Source organism: Rhinopithecus roxellana, chromosome 6 (genome assembly GCF_007565055.1).
Source record: "Rhinopithecus roxellana isolate Shanxi Qingling chromosome 6, ASM756505v1, whole genome shotgun sequence".
Lineage (NCBI taxonomy): Eukaryota > Metazoa > Chordata > Mammalia > Primates > Cercopithecidae > Rhinopithecus > Rhinopithecus roxellana.
In genome coordinates, this window is record NC_044554.1 from 13,815,497 (window position 1) to 13,828,322 (window position 12,826).

The 12,826-nt window shown below is 39.2% G+C and overlaps 1 protein-coding gene across 14 annotated transcripts in view; it reads left to right on the forward strand.

The window, feature by feature from the left end:
- SRPK2 (SRSF protein kinase 2) overlaps positions 1-12,826 on the forward strand; it is a 284,044-nt gene that overhangs the window by 130,720 nt on the left and 140,498 nt on the right. The gene's annotated exons all lie outside the window — the stretch shown is intronic.

Genomic DNA, 12,826 nt, shown 5'->3' on the forward strand with positions numbered 1-12,826 from the left:
GATTACAGGTGTGAGCCACTGCGCCCGGCCATGCTTTTTTATTTTTAAATTTCTTAAAATAAATGTAAATCCTTTTAATGCTCTTTGGAGCTTAATTTTCTTTAAAAAGGAATCTTTATATCACTACCAGAAATAGAGAACCTGTATTGTTTGCCTTAAAAAGAAATTATTGTTAAGTCCTATCTAGATTCTGTTGTCTGATAAAGGCTCCAAGCCTGAGCCATATACTCTCTGTGTTTACAAGGGAAGTTAAATTGGCAAGTGTCATAAAGGGACATAAATAATGTGTTAGCACCAAAGTGAGACTTGTTCTCTCATACACCCAGATAGTTTGAAAGAACCCTGGAAAAGGAATAACTTCCTCAGTATTTGATTCAGTGTAATTCAATACCAGGTTTCAAGTATCCACTAAGATCATTTTGCATGGCAGCAGTGGCACTTCCTCTTCTCTTTGGGATCCTCTTCTCCTCCAGCAATGTAGATTATGAAGAATTTATCAGGGAGGTTCTGAACAAATTCGAGCAGCTATTATAATAACAATAGCAACAATAAAAACTCTACTTTCAACAGTCATAGTGCAGATTCCTTTTGTAACAATCTTTTATGTACTGGGGCTGGAAGAAATTAAGACTAATTTTAGTAGATTATATTTGTTATCCATCCACCCAACATTTTTTCAGCAGCTACTATGCACTAGCCACTTAGTGATTTGGAAATCAGGGAGCCACAAAGGCAGCACAGAAATGTAGGATTTGTACAGAGTATCAGTGTACAAACCTTGCATGGAAGACACATTCATGGGTGACTGGCCCCTGGAATAACTTGTTTCTTGGATACGCAGTGCTAAGCACTCTCATGGACAACACTACAGTGAATAGCCTTTGGCACTCCTTAGAAAGAATTGCACATAACTAATAATTGCATTTCTGGGAAACTTATTTTAAAAGATCAGAGATATGGTAAAGAGGTTACAAACACAGTTGCTTACCAAGAGTATGTCCAATGAATGGCTGCAGCCAGGTGGGGAGCACAGAAACTGGAGACGATGACACCATCTAGAGGTGGGTGCTGATCGGCTCTCTTGCTGATTGCAGCCATATATAAATACAGGGCAGGTTTTGCTGACTCTTGTGATTTTTTTAGTACAAGTTGAACATTTGGATTTTTATGTCAGATCTCTTCATTTTAAATGCTTGTGTGTCTGAGCACAGTGGCTCATTCCTGTAATCCTAGGGAGGCCAGAGTGGGAGGATTGCTTGAGGCCAGGAGTTCAAAACCAGTCCAAGCAACATACCAAGACCCCCATCTCTACAAGAAAATGTAAAAATAAGCTGGGCATGGTGATGTGTACCTGTAGTCCCAGCAATTCAGGAGGCTGCGGTGAGAGGATCACTTGAGCCTGGGAGTTTGAGGTTACAGTGAGCTGTGATTGTACTATTGCACTCCAACCTGGGTGACAGAGTGAGACCCTGTCTCTAAAAATATATAGATACGTACATACACATATACATAATGGTGCAAGTTAGAAACAAAACAGAAACTCAGAACAGCCTTAAAAATAAGAGTATCTACTCTTCAGATTCAGTCTATGGTAAATATTTTTCTTCTGTGCTGTAGCACATTGATTCTCAGTTAGTGAGCCACAGACTTGTGCAGACTTATTATAAGGGATTTTTAAATCCTGTGAGTACTAAGCATAAACTGTAGATTGAAATAGTGGAAGTAAAATTATCTCGATGCTCACAGGTGTGTCTGGATTTTTCTGAGATTTCAGGCATGCCAAACACTGCGGACCACTGCTCTAATAACCATACTAAAATAACATTACAAAAGTCAATAAGGTATTAACTATATGGAATAGGAAGAGCCCGGACAGGTGTGCATTTCTCTTGCACTCTCGCTCTCTCTCTCTCGCTCTCTCTCTCTTTCTTTCTTTCTCTCTCTTTAAATTTGAGACTGACTCATGCTGTTGCCCAGGCTGGAGTGCAGTGGTGCAGTCTCGACTCACCACAACCTCTGCCTCCCAGGTTCAAGCAAGTCTCCTGCCTCAGCCTCCTGAGTAGCTGGGATTATAGGTGCCCGCCAGCATGTCCAGCTAATTTTTGTATTTTTAGTAGAGACAGGGTTTCACCATGTTGGCCAGGCTGGTCTTGAACTCCTGACCTCAGGTGATCTGCCCGCCTCAGCCTCCCAAAGTGTTGGGATTACAGGCACGAGTCACTGTGCCTGGCCTAGATGTGCGTTTCTTTCTCAACTTGGATATCATTCATTTGTTCTGTAAATATGTATGTACCCACTATGTTGTAACTTAAGCTTTATAAATAATCTGAAAATGATGGAGGTAGAAAAATGTTCTGTTTTCAAAACTGCCACCTCATTTTTCCCCACCTTTCCCTTTTCCTTCTTTTCCGTCTGTCTTTTCCTCCCTTCACCTACCCTTCCCCCAGGAAAGATATTGAGACTAGTTTGATAACTACCTATAATGCAGTAGAAAAAAAGGGGTCAGAGAAAATGCAGGTCACAGTAGAAGGTTATGATGGAGGATAGCCAGATGCACACTCAGATAACGGGTATTTGCTGTGCAACTAGTGAAGGTGACTAACAAAATTGGCTTTAAGCTTCTTGATGGCCATACTAAGAAAATAACATTCCTCTTTTTTATCTGTAAGGAGAAACAATACTAGTTGCCCCAGTAGAACCAAACTTTTTCCTCTAACTTAATTATCATTTTAGCATAACTTTTTTTCTATATATTTTAAATGCTTATTTATTTTAGAAATTTCAGATAAAATGATGATAAGGCACTGAGTTGTTAATCATTACAGTTCAGTCACCATGATTAATTTTTTTCTGGCCAATTTTTTGTTTTAGTCTAAGGTCTATAAAAAAACAAGCAGATGGGCCAGGTGCAGTGGCTCATGCCTGTAATCCCAGCACTTGGGGAGGCCGAGGCGGGTGGATCACCTGAGGTCAGGAGTTCATGACCAGCCTGGCCAACATGGTGAAACCCCATCCCTACTAAAAATACAAAAATTATCTGGGTGTGGTGGTGCACACCTGTAATCCCAGCTTCTCAGGAGGTTGAGGCAGGAGAATTGTTTGAACCCAGGAGGCAGAGGCTACAGCAAGCCAAGATCACGCCACGGCGCTCCAACCTGGGCGACAGGGCGAGAGTCTCTCTCAAAACAACAACAATAACAAACAACAACAAAAAAAAAACCAAGCAGATGTACTTTAACGATAACATCATCACCAACTGTACAATCTAGTATCATACTGAGAAATGATTTTAAAACTGGCATTTTATACTTAACATAGGCAAATTTTCTTATGTTATTAAATAACTATAGTATCATTTATAAAGGCTGCATAGAACTGAGTTCATGATATTGATGGATGTACATAATTTTATTGATGGAGTCTTAGAAATGGAATCACTTGTGAAGCCAATTTGTAAGGCTCTTGATAAAGGAGTGTTGAATTACTTTTCAGAAAGGTACATCTTTAATTACGTTGTCGTTGGCAGTGTATAAGAAAATCTTTTAACTTACACTCTCATTTGAAATTCTCAAAATAGCCTCTTTGTGAATGTTGTATAGATGACATTGAATAATATTCTAGACAGTGTTGACTTACCAGTCTCTGCTCTTTAGGTCCTTTCTCTAGTAAATGTTAAGTATTATTGTGGTACTTGCTGTGTTCATTGGGTGTGGGTAAGTGAAAGTGAGATCAGTACAATCAGCTGTAACAAGGTAAAAGATTCGTCAATAGATTCTTATATTCAGTGAAGCATTTATGAAACACCTAAAGTGTACCTAATGTGCCATTGATAAGATGTTAGCAGTTAAGTGACACAGTCAGAAAAAAATTTGGGTATTCTATTTATGCTAACAAATCTAAATTTTGTAAGAATTTCAAGAAGCTATGTGATTCAAGCCTCTTGACTCTAAACAGATGACAAAACATTCAACACAGATGGCTGGCTGGTTGGCTTTCTTGTGTGTGTGTGTGTGTGTGTGTGTGTGTTTTTTAAATAAAGATGTACGGGAATTAAGATTCTCTAACCTTACTTTTTCAACCATAGCCTTGTGGTTGGTGGCTCAATATATTTTCAATGACTTAATTTTGTTGCACTGCAATAAAATTACTACTTAATTTTGTTCCCCTTCTAAGACAGTTCTAAAATTTAATCACCTTTTTGGTCAAGACCTTTTCATTTTTCTTTCTGGAATTTGAATTACTTTTGTGGGGGACAGGGGTTTGCTCTATGTATTGTCTCAGGATGGCTTGGATCTAGTCTAAATGGTATTCCAGGAAACAGCATCTGAGAAATCAGAGTGAAATGAAACATAGTGGCACCATCATGAAACTATAAATACTTGCATAAGCGGGGAAAGAGATGGAGGGGAGGATGGGAAAATAGATGAGAGGGTTATATAGTGACCAGGTGGCAAAGAAAGTTCTTTGAATTTTATGCCGATGATTACCAAGAGTCATTGAAAGGTTTTAGCAAGGATGTTTGTAGATAATACATGCACATTTTCCTGTGGGCATAAAGTAAGGTGATTTAAAGAAAGTCTAAAGAAATAGATTTTTCCCTCTAGAATGGAAGGCTGTAAGATATGCTGTAGACTTTGCAGCGAGATATTATTCATCTGTTCTGGATATGGGAGGGAATATTATGGCAGCATTTACAATGAGTGACTGAGGGTGGATGAATTCCTTGACACTGGGGGTATTAAACATCGAAATGGATTACCATAGTTAGAGGTGCTTCTTTCTAAAGGCAGATGACCTGTTAAATCTTATGTATTTTTTGTTTCTATGTTTTATGCAGTTAATTATGATTAAAGAAATCCTAACGTAAAGATACTAACTTGGGTCAGGCAATGTGGCTCACGTCTGTAATCCCAGCACTTTGTGAGGCTGAGGCGGGCAGATCACCTGAGGTCAGGAGTTTGAGACCAGCCTGGCCAACACGAGGAAACCTCGTCTCTACTAAAAATGCAAAAATTAGCTGGACGTGGTGGCGCATGCTTGTAGTCCCAGCTGCTCAGGAGGCTGAGGCATGAGAATTCCTTGAACCCGGGAGACGGGAGGTTGCAGTGAGCTGAGATCACACCTCTGCACTCCAGCCTGGGCGACAGAGGGAGACTGTGTCTCAAAAAAAAAAAAAAAAAAAGAAAAAGAAAAAGAAAAAGAAAAAAAAAAAAGATGATAATTGGAATGTTTCACTAATCATTTTGTTGCAGAAATTCTTACTCAATGGATATATAAAGTATCATTTCTATAAATTGTTTAAAATACTTCAGGCCAGTGCTGCCTAAGTCGAATTTCTGGGCAATCTGTCTTCCACTGATGGAAGATTGTATAATATCAGTAAAACCTATGCGCATTTGAAATGTGGCTAATATGATTGAAGGACTAAATTTTTAATTTTACCTAATTTTAAAATTCAAAAAGCACTCAACTTTTTCTTTTCAGATGAGAATGCCAGTGAACTGTTACTTTAACCTTTCTTTTTAAATTTAGAAATGAATATTGTTTCCTTTATTGTTCTTTAGTTCCTAAATGAATATTGTTTCCTTTTGCCCGTTGTTTCCTAAGCTCCATGCTATTCCGTTTTTTTGTTTTTTTTTCTTTTAAAAATTCTTTTGCCCTTTCTATCCTGACAGTATTATATTTTATAGGTAAAAGTTTATTTCCTTTACTGTAACTCAAATTAGTAATTGAAAGGAAACCACTCAGTTATTTGTCCTTGTATAAAGTTATTTTGAACATTTTTTTTTAAGGAGCTGCTTAATTTTCTGTCATTTTAAGGAGAAAAATAATCAGTTATCTGTCATATTACTTGCCAAATGTTATATATTCTTTTTAATGTTCTACTAACATAAAACAGTCTTCTTAAGGTAAAAGGAGTGTAGTTTCTTAAATGTTCAGTTTTAAAGGGAGAGATAAATTCATATAGATGAATTTCCAACTTTGTGTTGTCTGATAAAAGAGATAAAGGTCAATAGAGAAATTATAGTTTATGATGGTATTCAGCTCCCTCTTCCCCACTGAAGCCACGACACTGAATTTAGCCTCAGTTTGTTCTTGCCATTCAGTCTAGCTAGAGCTTTAAAAAAAATACAAAACCGGCCGGGCGCAGTGGCTCACACCTGTAATGCCAGCACTTTGGGAGGCCGAGGCGGGTGGATCATGAGGTCAGGAGATCGAGACCATCCTGGCTAGCATGGTGAAACCCCGTCTCTACTAAAAATACAAAGAAAATTAGCCGGGCGTGGTGGTGGGCGCCTGCGGTCCCAGCTACTTGGGAGGCTGAGGCAGGAGAATGGCATGAACCCGGGAGGCAGAGCTTGCAGTGAGCCGGGATTGCGCCACTGTACTCCAGCCTGGGCGACTGAGCAAGACTCCGTCTCAGGGAAAAAAAAAAAAAAACAACACCCAAATTTGGATTCAAATTTCAATTCTTGTTCCCTTCACCAGACACACTCCCACGTGGTGATTACTAATGATTATTAAAATACTCTTTGGGCTCAGGATGCAAAAAGGACATCTTTTTCCTGGGACCAGGACAATCTTTAGCCTGTAGGAGAAGCCTCTGTTTAATGCAGAGCTGTGGAAGGTTTACAATTAAGTGATGGTAGGTGTTATATTCATTTACTGAAAAAGAAGTCTTGTGGGATTAAGCTTAGAGGAAAGAATTTTTATTGTTGTTGTTCAGCCCAGTCTTTTTCACGAAAAATGCTTGTGGCTGGGTATAGTGGCTCACACCAGTCATCTCGGCACTTTGGGAGGCCGAGGCAGGAGCGTAGCTTGACCCCAGGAGTTCAAGACCAGCCTGGGCAACATAGCGAGACCCTGTCTCTAAAAAAAAGAAAAGATAAAAAGTTTGCCTCCTTTCTTACTGGGTATTCATCACTTATGATGTGACAGTCTGTGTTTGAATAAATGAAAGACTTCTCTAGAGGAACCCGTGGCTGCCTATGATATAAGAAACACCAGGTCTTCTACGTGTGACTTTTCCCTCAGTTTAGGACTGTCAGTTTTTTGGGGGAGCTTTTTATTGAAGGAAAATGTATATTGATGCATTTATTGCTGTGGCGTTGTCCTGTTATAGTTACTGCATTTCAACACAGTTGCAAGTATTTATTTCAAAGTACACAAGTGAAGAAAATGTATTTGGGTGTAATAAGTTCTGCAGTGTCCATTTCATCCTCATGTCATTCCTCCACTGCCATGTACCCCTGAGTACCTTCTGCTGCTGTTGCTGCCCTAATACCAGCCATGTTCCTAGAGGCAGCTTAGGTTCTGCTTGGCCAGTACCTCTAGCTCCTGAAGAAAAACAAAGTTATTATCCCTTGCCTCCCCAGAGTTGCTAGAAAAGATTTAACAGCTGTTGAAAAAAATGGAGCTGATTATCATAGTAGTAAAGTGGTTCATCTACCTGTTTAATGGAATTACAGGTTTTATGGGGACCATCAAAGGTTTTCTGATTCGTTGAATGAGATATTCATGATGAATTTGTAGAAGAGCTTTTAGATCAGTGCAAATCAAGCATTTTCCAAAAAATATTCTTCCAATTTAAATGTTTTTAAAGTAGATCTACTGAAATAAACTTTTTCTAAGAACAGGGCTCCATTTAGTTCCTTGGTGTGATTTAGTACATTTTGTGTTTTCGAACTTAAAAATTCCTATTAGGAGTCAATGGCATAATATTTTGCATGCATGTAAGGGAAAACCTGTATATCTCCAAATGTGAAATTATAGTGACTGATGACATACCTCTGTAAGTCCAACACAGCTGATTTTGCTCCAGTGATGCAACACATCAGTTTTTTTTTTTTTTTTTTTCCCTTTTTCTTGCATTGTTTGCATGTAAGGGCATGTGGTACAAAATAGGTTTTTTTTTCTTTTTATTTTTTTAGACAGAGTTTTGCCCTTGTTGCCCAGGCTCGAGTGCAATGGCAACATCTTGGCTCACTGCAACTTCCGCCTCTTGGGTTCAAGTGATTCTCCTGCCTCAGCCTCTTGAGTAACTGGGATTACAGGTGCCCGCCACTATGTCTGGCTAATTTTTTTGTATTTTTTAGTAGAGTCAGGATTTCACCATGTTGGCCAGGCTGGTCTCGACTCCTGTCCTTAGGTGATCCACCTGGTTCGGACTCCCATAGTGCTGGTATTATAGGTGTGAGCCACTGTGCCTGGCCAAAGTAGCCACTACTTTTTAACACTAGAATAACATTTAGCTCAATGAAATGGTCACTGAAGCCTAGAATAACACTTAGCTCAGTGAAATGGTCATGCTTTGAGAGGCACATGGGCAACAAGAGCTCAAATGAGAAAAAGATTTACATATCATATGTCATCCTCATTCTAGGTCATATGCAAAGAATAGATTATTAGGAGGAATCACCATATTTGAGAATTACTTTTTTTATGACTTTAGTATAGTTGAGGTTTTGAAAGTTAAAAGTTCATTTATGAGTGATGCAATGTTTTAATATTTTTTATTTGCTATTCAAAAGCATTTAACTATTATTGCTTGGTTTTTTGACCACGCATATATAGGATGATTAATGGAATGAAAAAGCATGATAGCAAGAAAAGAACGTGGAAGTCTGGGTCATCTGACACCCTTGTTTTATACATTAGATAGAAAAACTAATGCCCAAAATGGTGAATTGATACAACTAAGATTCTAGATGGGATTCTTATAAACTGATAACTTCCAGCATTTAAAATTTAGGCATTTAGAGTCTGGAAACTTAGCACAAAGGAATTTGACCAGTTTTTTTTTCTGTTCTTTAAGAAAACCAAGAATGCTTATTTTAAATTATACTAGTACTGTTCTTTTAGCTGTGTCCTAGCCAGGGAAGAAATAACTTAAATGCCTTTCATTTTACAGAGCATTTTCCTGTTCACTATTTAATTCTTTAAAAAGTCCTTGTTGATAAGTAATGTAGATGGCTTTATTCTCACTTTGTAGATAAAAAGAACAGTAAGTTTATGACTTAAAAATGTCACATACCATTTAATATTAGAGATGTTCTCAAAGCTATGTTTTGCAGCTCCAAACCCCTAAGCCTCAGAGTATGATATCTGAACAACAAAGATGTCCATTGTTTGTATGTACAAGGTGGCCCACATCAAGCTGCAGATGTGTGGAACAGGATGTGCTCTTCCTGTCTTTTCTCCAGTCACTTCCATTTATATGCTTTAAGAAGGCTGAGAGACGAGGTGTGATGTCCTTGGTCATCAAATAGAACAAATGTAACTAGCACACATGGACAGAATTCACAGTTTTGTTATTTTCCACCCTCTTCTAGACCAGCTTGGTTTAACCTTTGAATTTTCAGTTTCAAATCTTTTTTGTTTGTTTGTTTTTTGTTAAGAGGCGAAGTCTTGCTCTGTCACCAGGCTGGAGTATAGTGGTATGGTCATAGCTCACTGCAGCCTCAACCCGGGAGCTCAAATGATTTTCCCACGTCAGCCTCCCAGGTAGCTGAGACTATAGGTGCACGCCACCATGCCTGACTTTTTTTTTTTTTTTTTTAATTTTTCATAAGGATGGGATCTCGTTGTGTTTCTCAGTCTGCTCTCAGACTCCTGAACTTAAACAGTCTTGTTTCCTCAGCCTCCTAAAGTATTGGAATTAAGTACTTGTGCCACCACGCCTAGCCCAGTTCTTTTCTATCTGAAGAGAACTGTGTGATTTCTTAGGCAAGGGTGCTGGTGTTTAAATATGAATGTGACTCTGACTTTTTAGGACTATAAAATTTGCTTCCTTTAAGTAGTAGCAACCTTTTCAGGAGATGATTTAAAAGATTGTTAAGGCCAACTAGGTGCGGTGGCTCAGGCCTGTAATCCCAGCAATTTGGGAGGCCGAGGCGGGTGGATCACCTGAGGTCAGGAGTTCGAGACCATCCTGACCAACATGGAGAAACCCCATCTCTACTAAAAATACAGAATTACCCGGGTGTGGTGGTGCATGCCTGTAATCCCAGCTACTTGGGAGGCTGAGGCAGGAGATTCGCTTGAACCCGGGAGGTGAAGGTTGCAGTGATCTGAGATCGCACCATCGCACTCTAGCCTGGGCAACAAGAGTGAAACTCCATCTCAAAAAAAAAAAAAAAAAGATTTTAAGGCCAAGCATGACGGTTCATGCCTATAATCCCAGTACTTTGGGAGTCACAAGGCAAGAGGATCACTTAAGCCCAGGAGTTCAAAACCAGCCTGAGCAACATAGTGAGATACCATCTCTATAAAAATAAAAAAGTTTTTTTTTAAAAAAAGGTGGTTAATACAGGCAATTAAAATACCAAGAATTAAACTTCTTCTTTTTAATGACACATTTTGTTAGGTACCATTTAATTGTCATATTTTCTTCAGTTAATAGTTAAAAACTTTGAACAATTAAATTAGAAACCAAGAAAAGGTATAACTTACGTGTGTCTGTGTATGTGTGTGTGTGTGTGTGTGTGTGTGTGTGTGTGTGTTTTGGTATGTATGACACTCCGGTGTTACTTGTAGTTGTGTAGGCATTATTGGCACTTTGATCATCAGTGATGTACTTAAAGGACATCATCATTTACTCACCTTCTCTTTCCCTCTTCCTCATCCTTCATTAATGACCTCACCTTCACTGGGTGCTCAGCCTTCTTTACACACGCTTTCAGTTAGTCCTCATAACAATATTATTAATCATCTCTATTTTACAGATGAAAAACTGAGGCTGTGAGATAACTTACCCAAAGCCACAGAACCAATCATTTTTTAAATTGTGTCTTTCACAACACAGAGTTTATGAGGACTTAGTATATAGAGAAAAATGGTTAATAGCTGGAGAATAGACCTTGGAGATGATAAATATAAGTAAGTTTGTCATTATGCAGCCTTGTACAGTCGTTAAAAAGCCCATGGAAGCATGGTTTGGATTTCTAGTTCACATGGGTACCGCAAGTACCAGGATCCTCAGGTATTCTCTACAGAAGACTGAATTTGAATGCCCTTAGGAGGCACAGGCCCACTCCAGTAGAACTCGGACCCAACATTTACTGTCTGAATCTTAGTGCTTCACTCTCACTTGCCTGGTTCTTGGAAGAATTTGAGCTGTGAACTGTTCACAAAAAGAGAAAGCTTCCTTTATTGGGATATGTCACTTATGTGGAATCCTTTTCTCTCTGACAGTTCAGGGAAAGTGATAGATTGCTGTCACTAACTGCTGGCAACTTACTAAAATTGTTAAAATTTATAGTTGATTGTCTTCAGTATTCCAATACTTCGGTATTTGGCACTGAAAATACATATATATGCTTTAATAGAAAAGGTTTCTGTCTTTGATTAGTGAAGAAGTAGATAGAAGTTGAACCAAAAGCAGTACCTCTCAGTTTCTTTGTTGGTTTTTTCTAAATGTTGGCCCTTCCTCAGTGTCACTGTCGTAGGTCTGTTGCTCTTCTCATCTGCATTCTCTCTGAAGATGATCGCATCTGTTTCCATGGTGTTAAGACCATTTGTGGGCTGGTGACTACCACATTTATATCTGTAGCTCTGTATTCTGAGCCACAGATGTATATGTCCAGCTGTCTACTTTACATCGCTACCTAAATGTCTGTTGACATCTCAAATATAACTGGCCCTAAAACAAACTCATTATCTTGTCTAAAATTTCCTGATTGTACTGAAAGATCATATGGCCTGTACTTCATTCAGTTTTCTTTCTTGTAAAATGTGGTTGCAGGGTGAGGGGGAGGGAATAAATATTGCTTTTGGTTTATGGCTGTCCTTAGGGGCTCTAGGATCGGTGACAGAAATTACCCTGTGTGTAACTTTCTGTGTATGTGTTTAAATGAACAACATAAATATCTTTGAAAGAAAGTAGAAGGCAACAAGAAATTTTGTGAGGTCTATGTAAGAATAGAATTAAGTTTCCTAATCTTACCCTAACAAATAGTAAGAATTTTTGCCGATGTATGTTTGTGATTTTCCAGCTTTTCTTTTTGCAGCAGCTGCTGGAGCCATTATCTTCTCTCTGCCAGGCTTCCTACTCATGCTACTTCTTAATTGCCAGGGTCTACAACAGTGGGGCCCACAGGCTTTATCCTGCCTCGCGGTGACCTGGGGATGACCCTTCTGTCTCTAAAATTTTGTCACTCTGCTTTTTAATTTTTAAAAGTGTCGCCAGCTGGATGCGATGATGTGTGTCTGTAGTTGTGGCTACTCTGGCAGCTGAAGTGGGAGGATCACTTGAGCCCAGGAGTTCAAGGCCATAGTGCACTAAGATTGTGCCTGTGAATAACCACTGCACTCTAGCCTGGGCAACAGAGACCTTGTCTCTTGAGGGGGAAAAAAGTGTTTTCTAAATGCAGAAGCCCGAGTTACTCTATCTCCTCATTTTCCAGTATAGTCTACATCTAGTTGGTCACCAGATCCTACTGGTTTCTTTGCAGAAGTTCTCTCCAAATGCTTCCATCAGAACTCGTTTTACTGCTTTCATTCCGTCATTCCTCGTCTCCGCCCTCAAATGTTGTTCAGTTTTTTTCCTGACTGCCAGTAGCCTCTCTTCCTGTTCCTCCGCCCTTTGCATCATCCCCAGAAACATATCCCTAAAAGAGACTTATTAATGTAGCTTAAGACAGGTCGCTCACAGTCTGGTGGTCCTCTTTATCTAAAGTCCTCACTGATCCTGCCATTTCTGGCTCTTTTACCCTTCTTCTTCTTCTTCTTTTTTTTTTTTTTTGAGACGGAGTCTCGCTCTGTCACCCAGGTTGGAGTACAGTGGCGCGATCTCGGCTCACTGCAAGCTCCGCCTCCCGGGTTCACG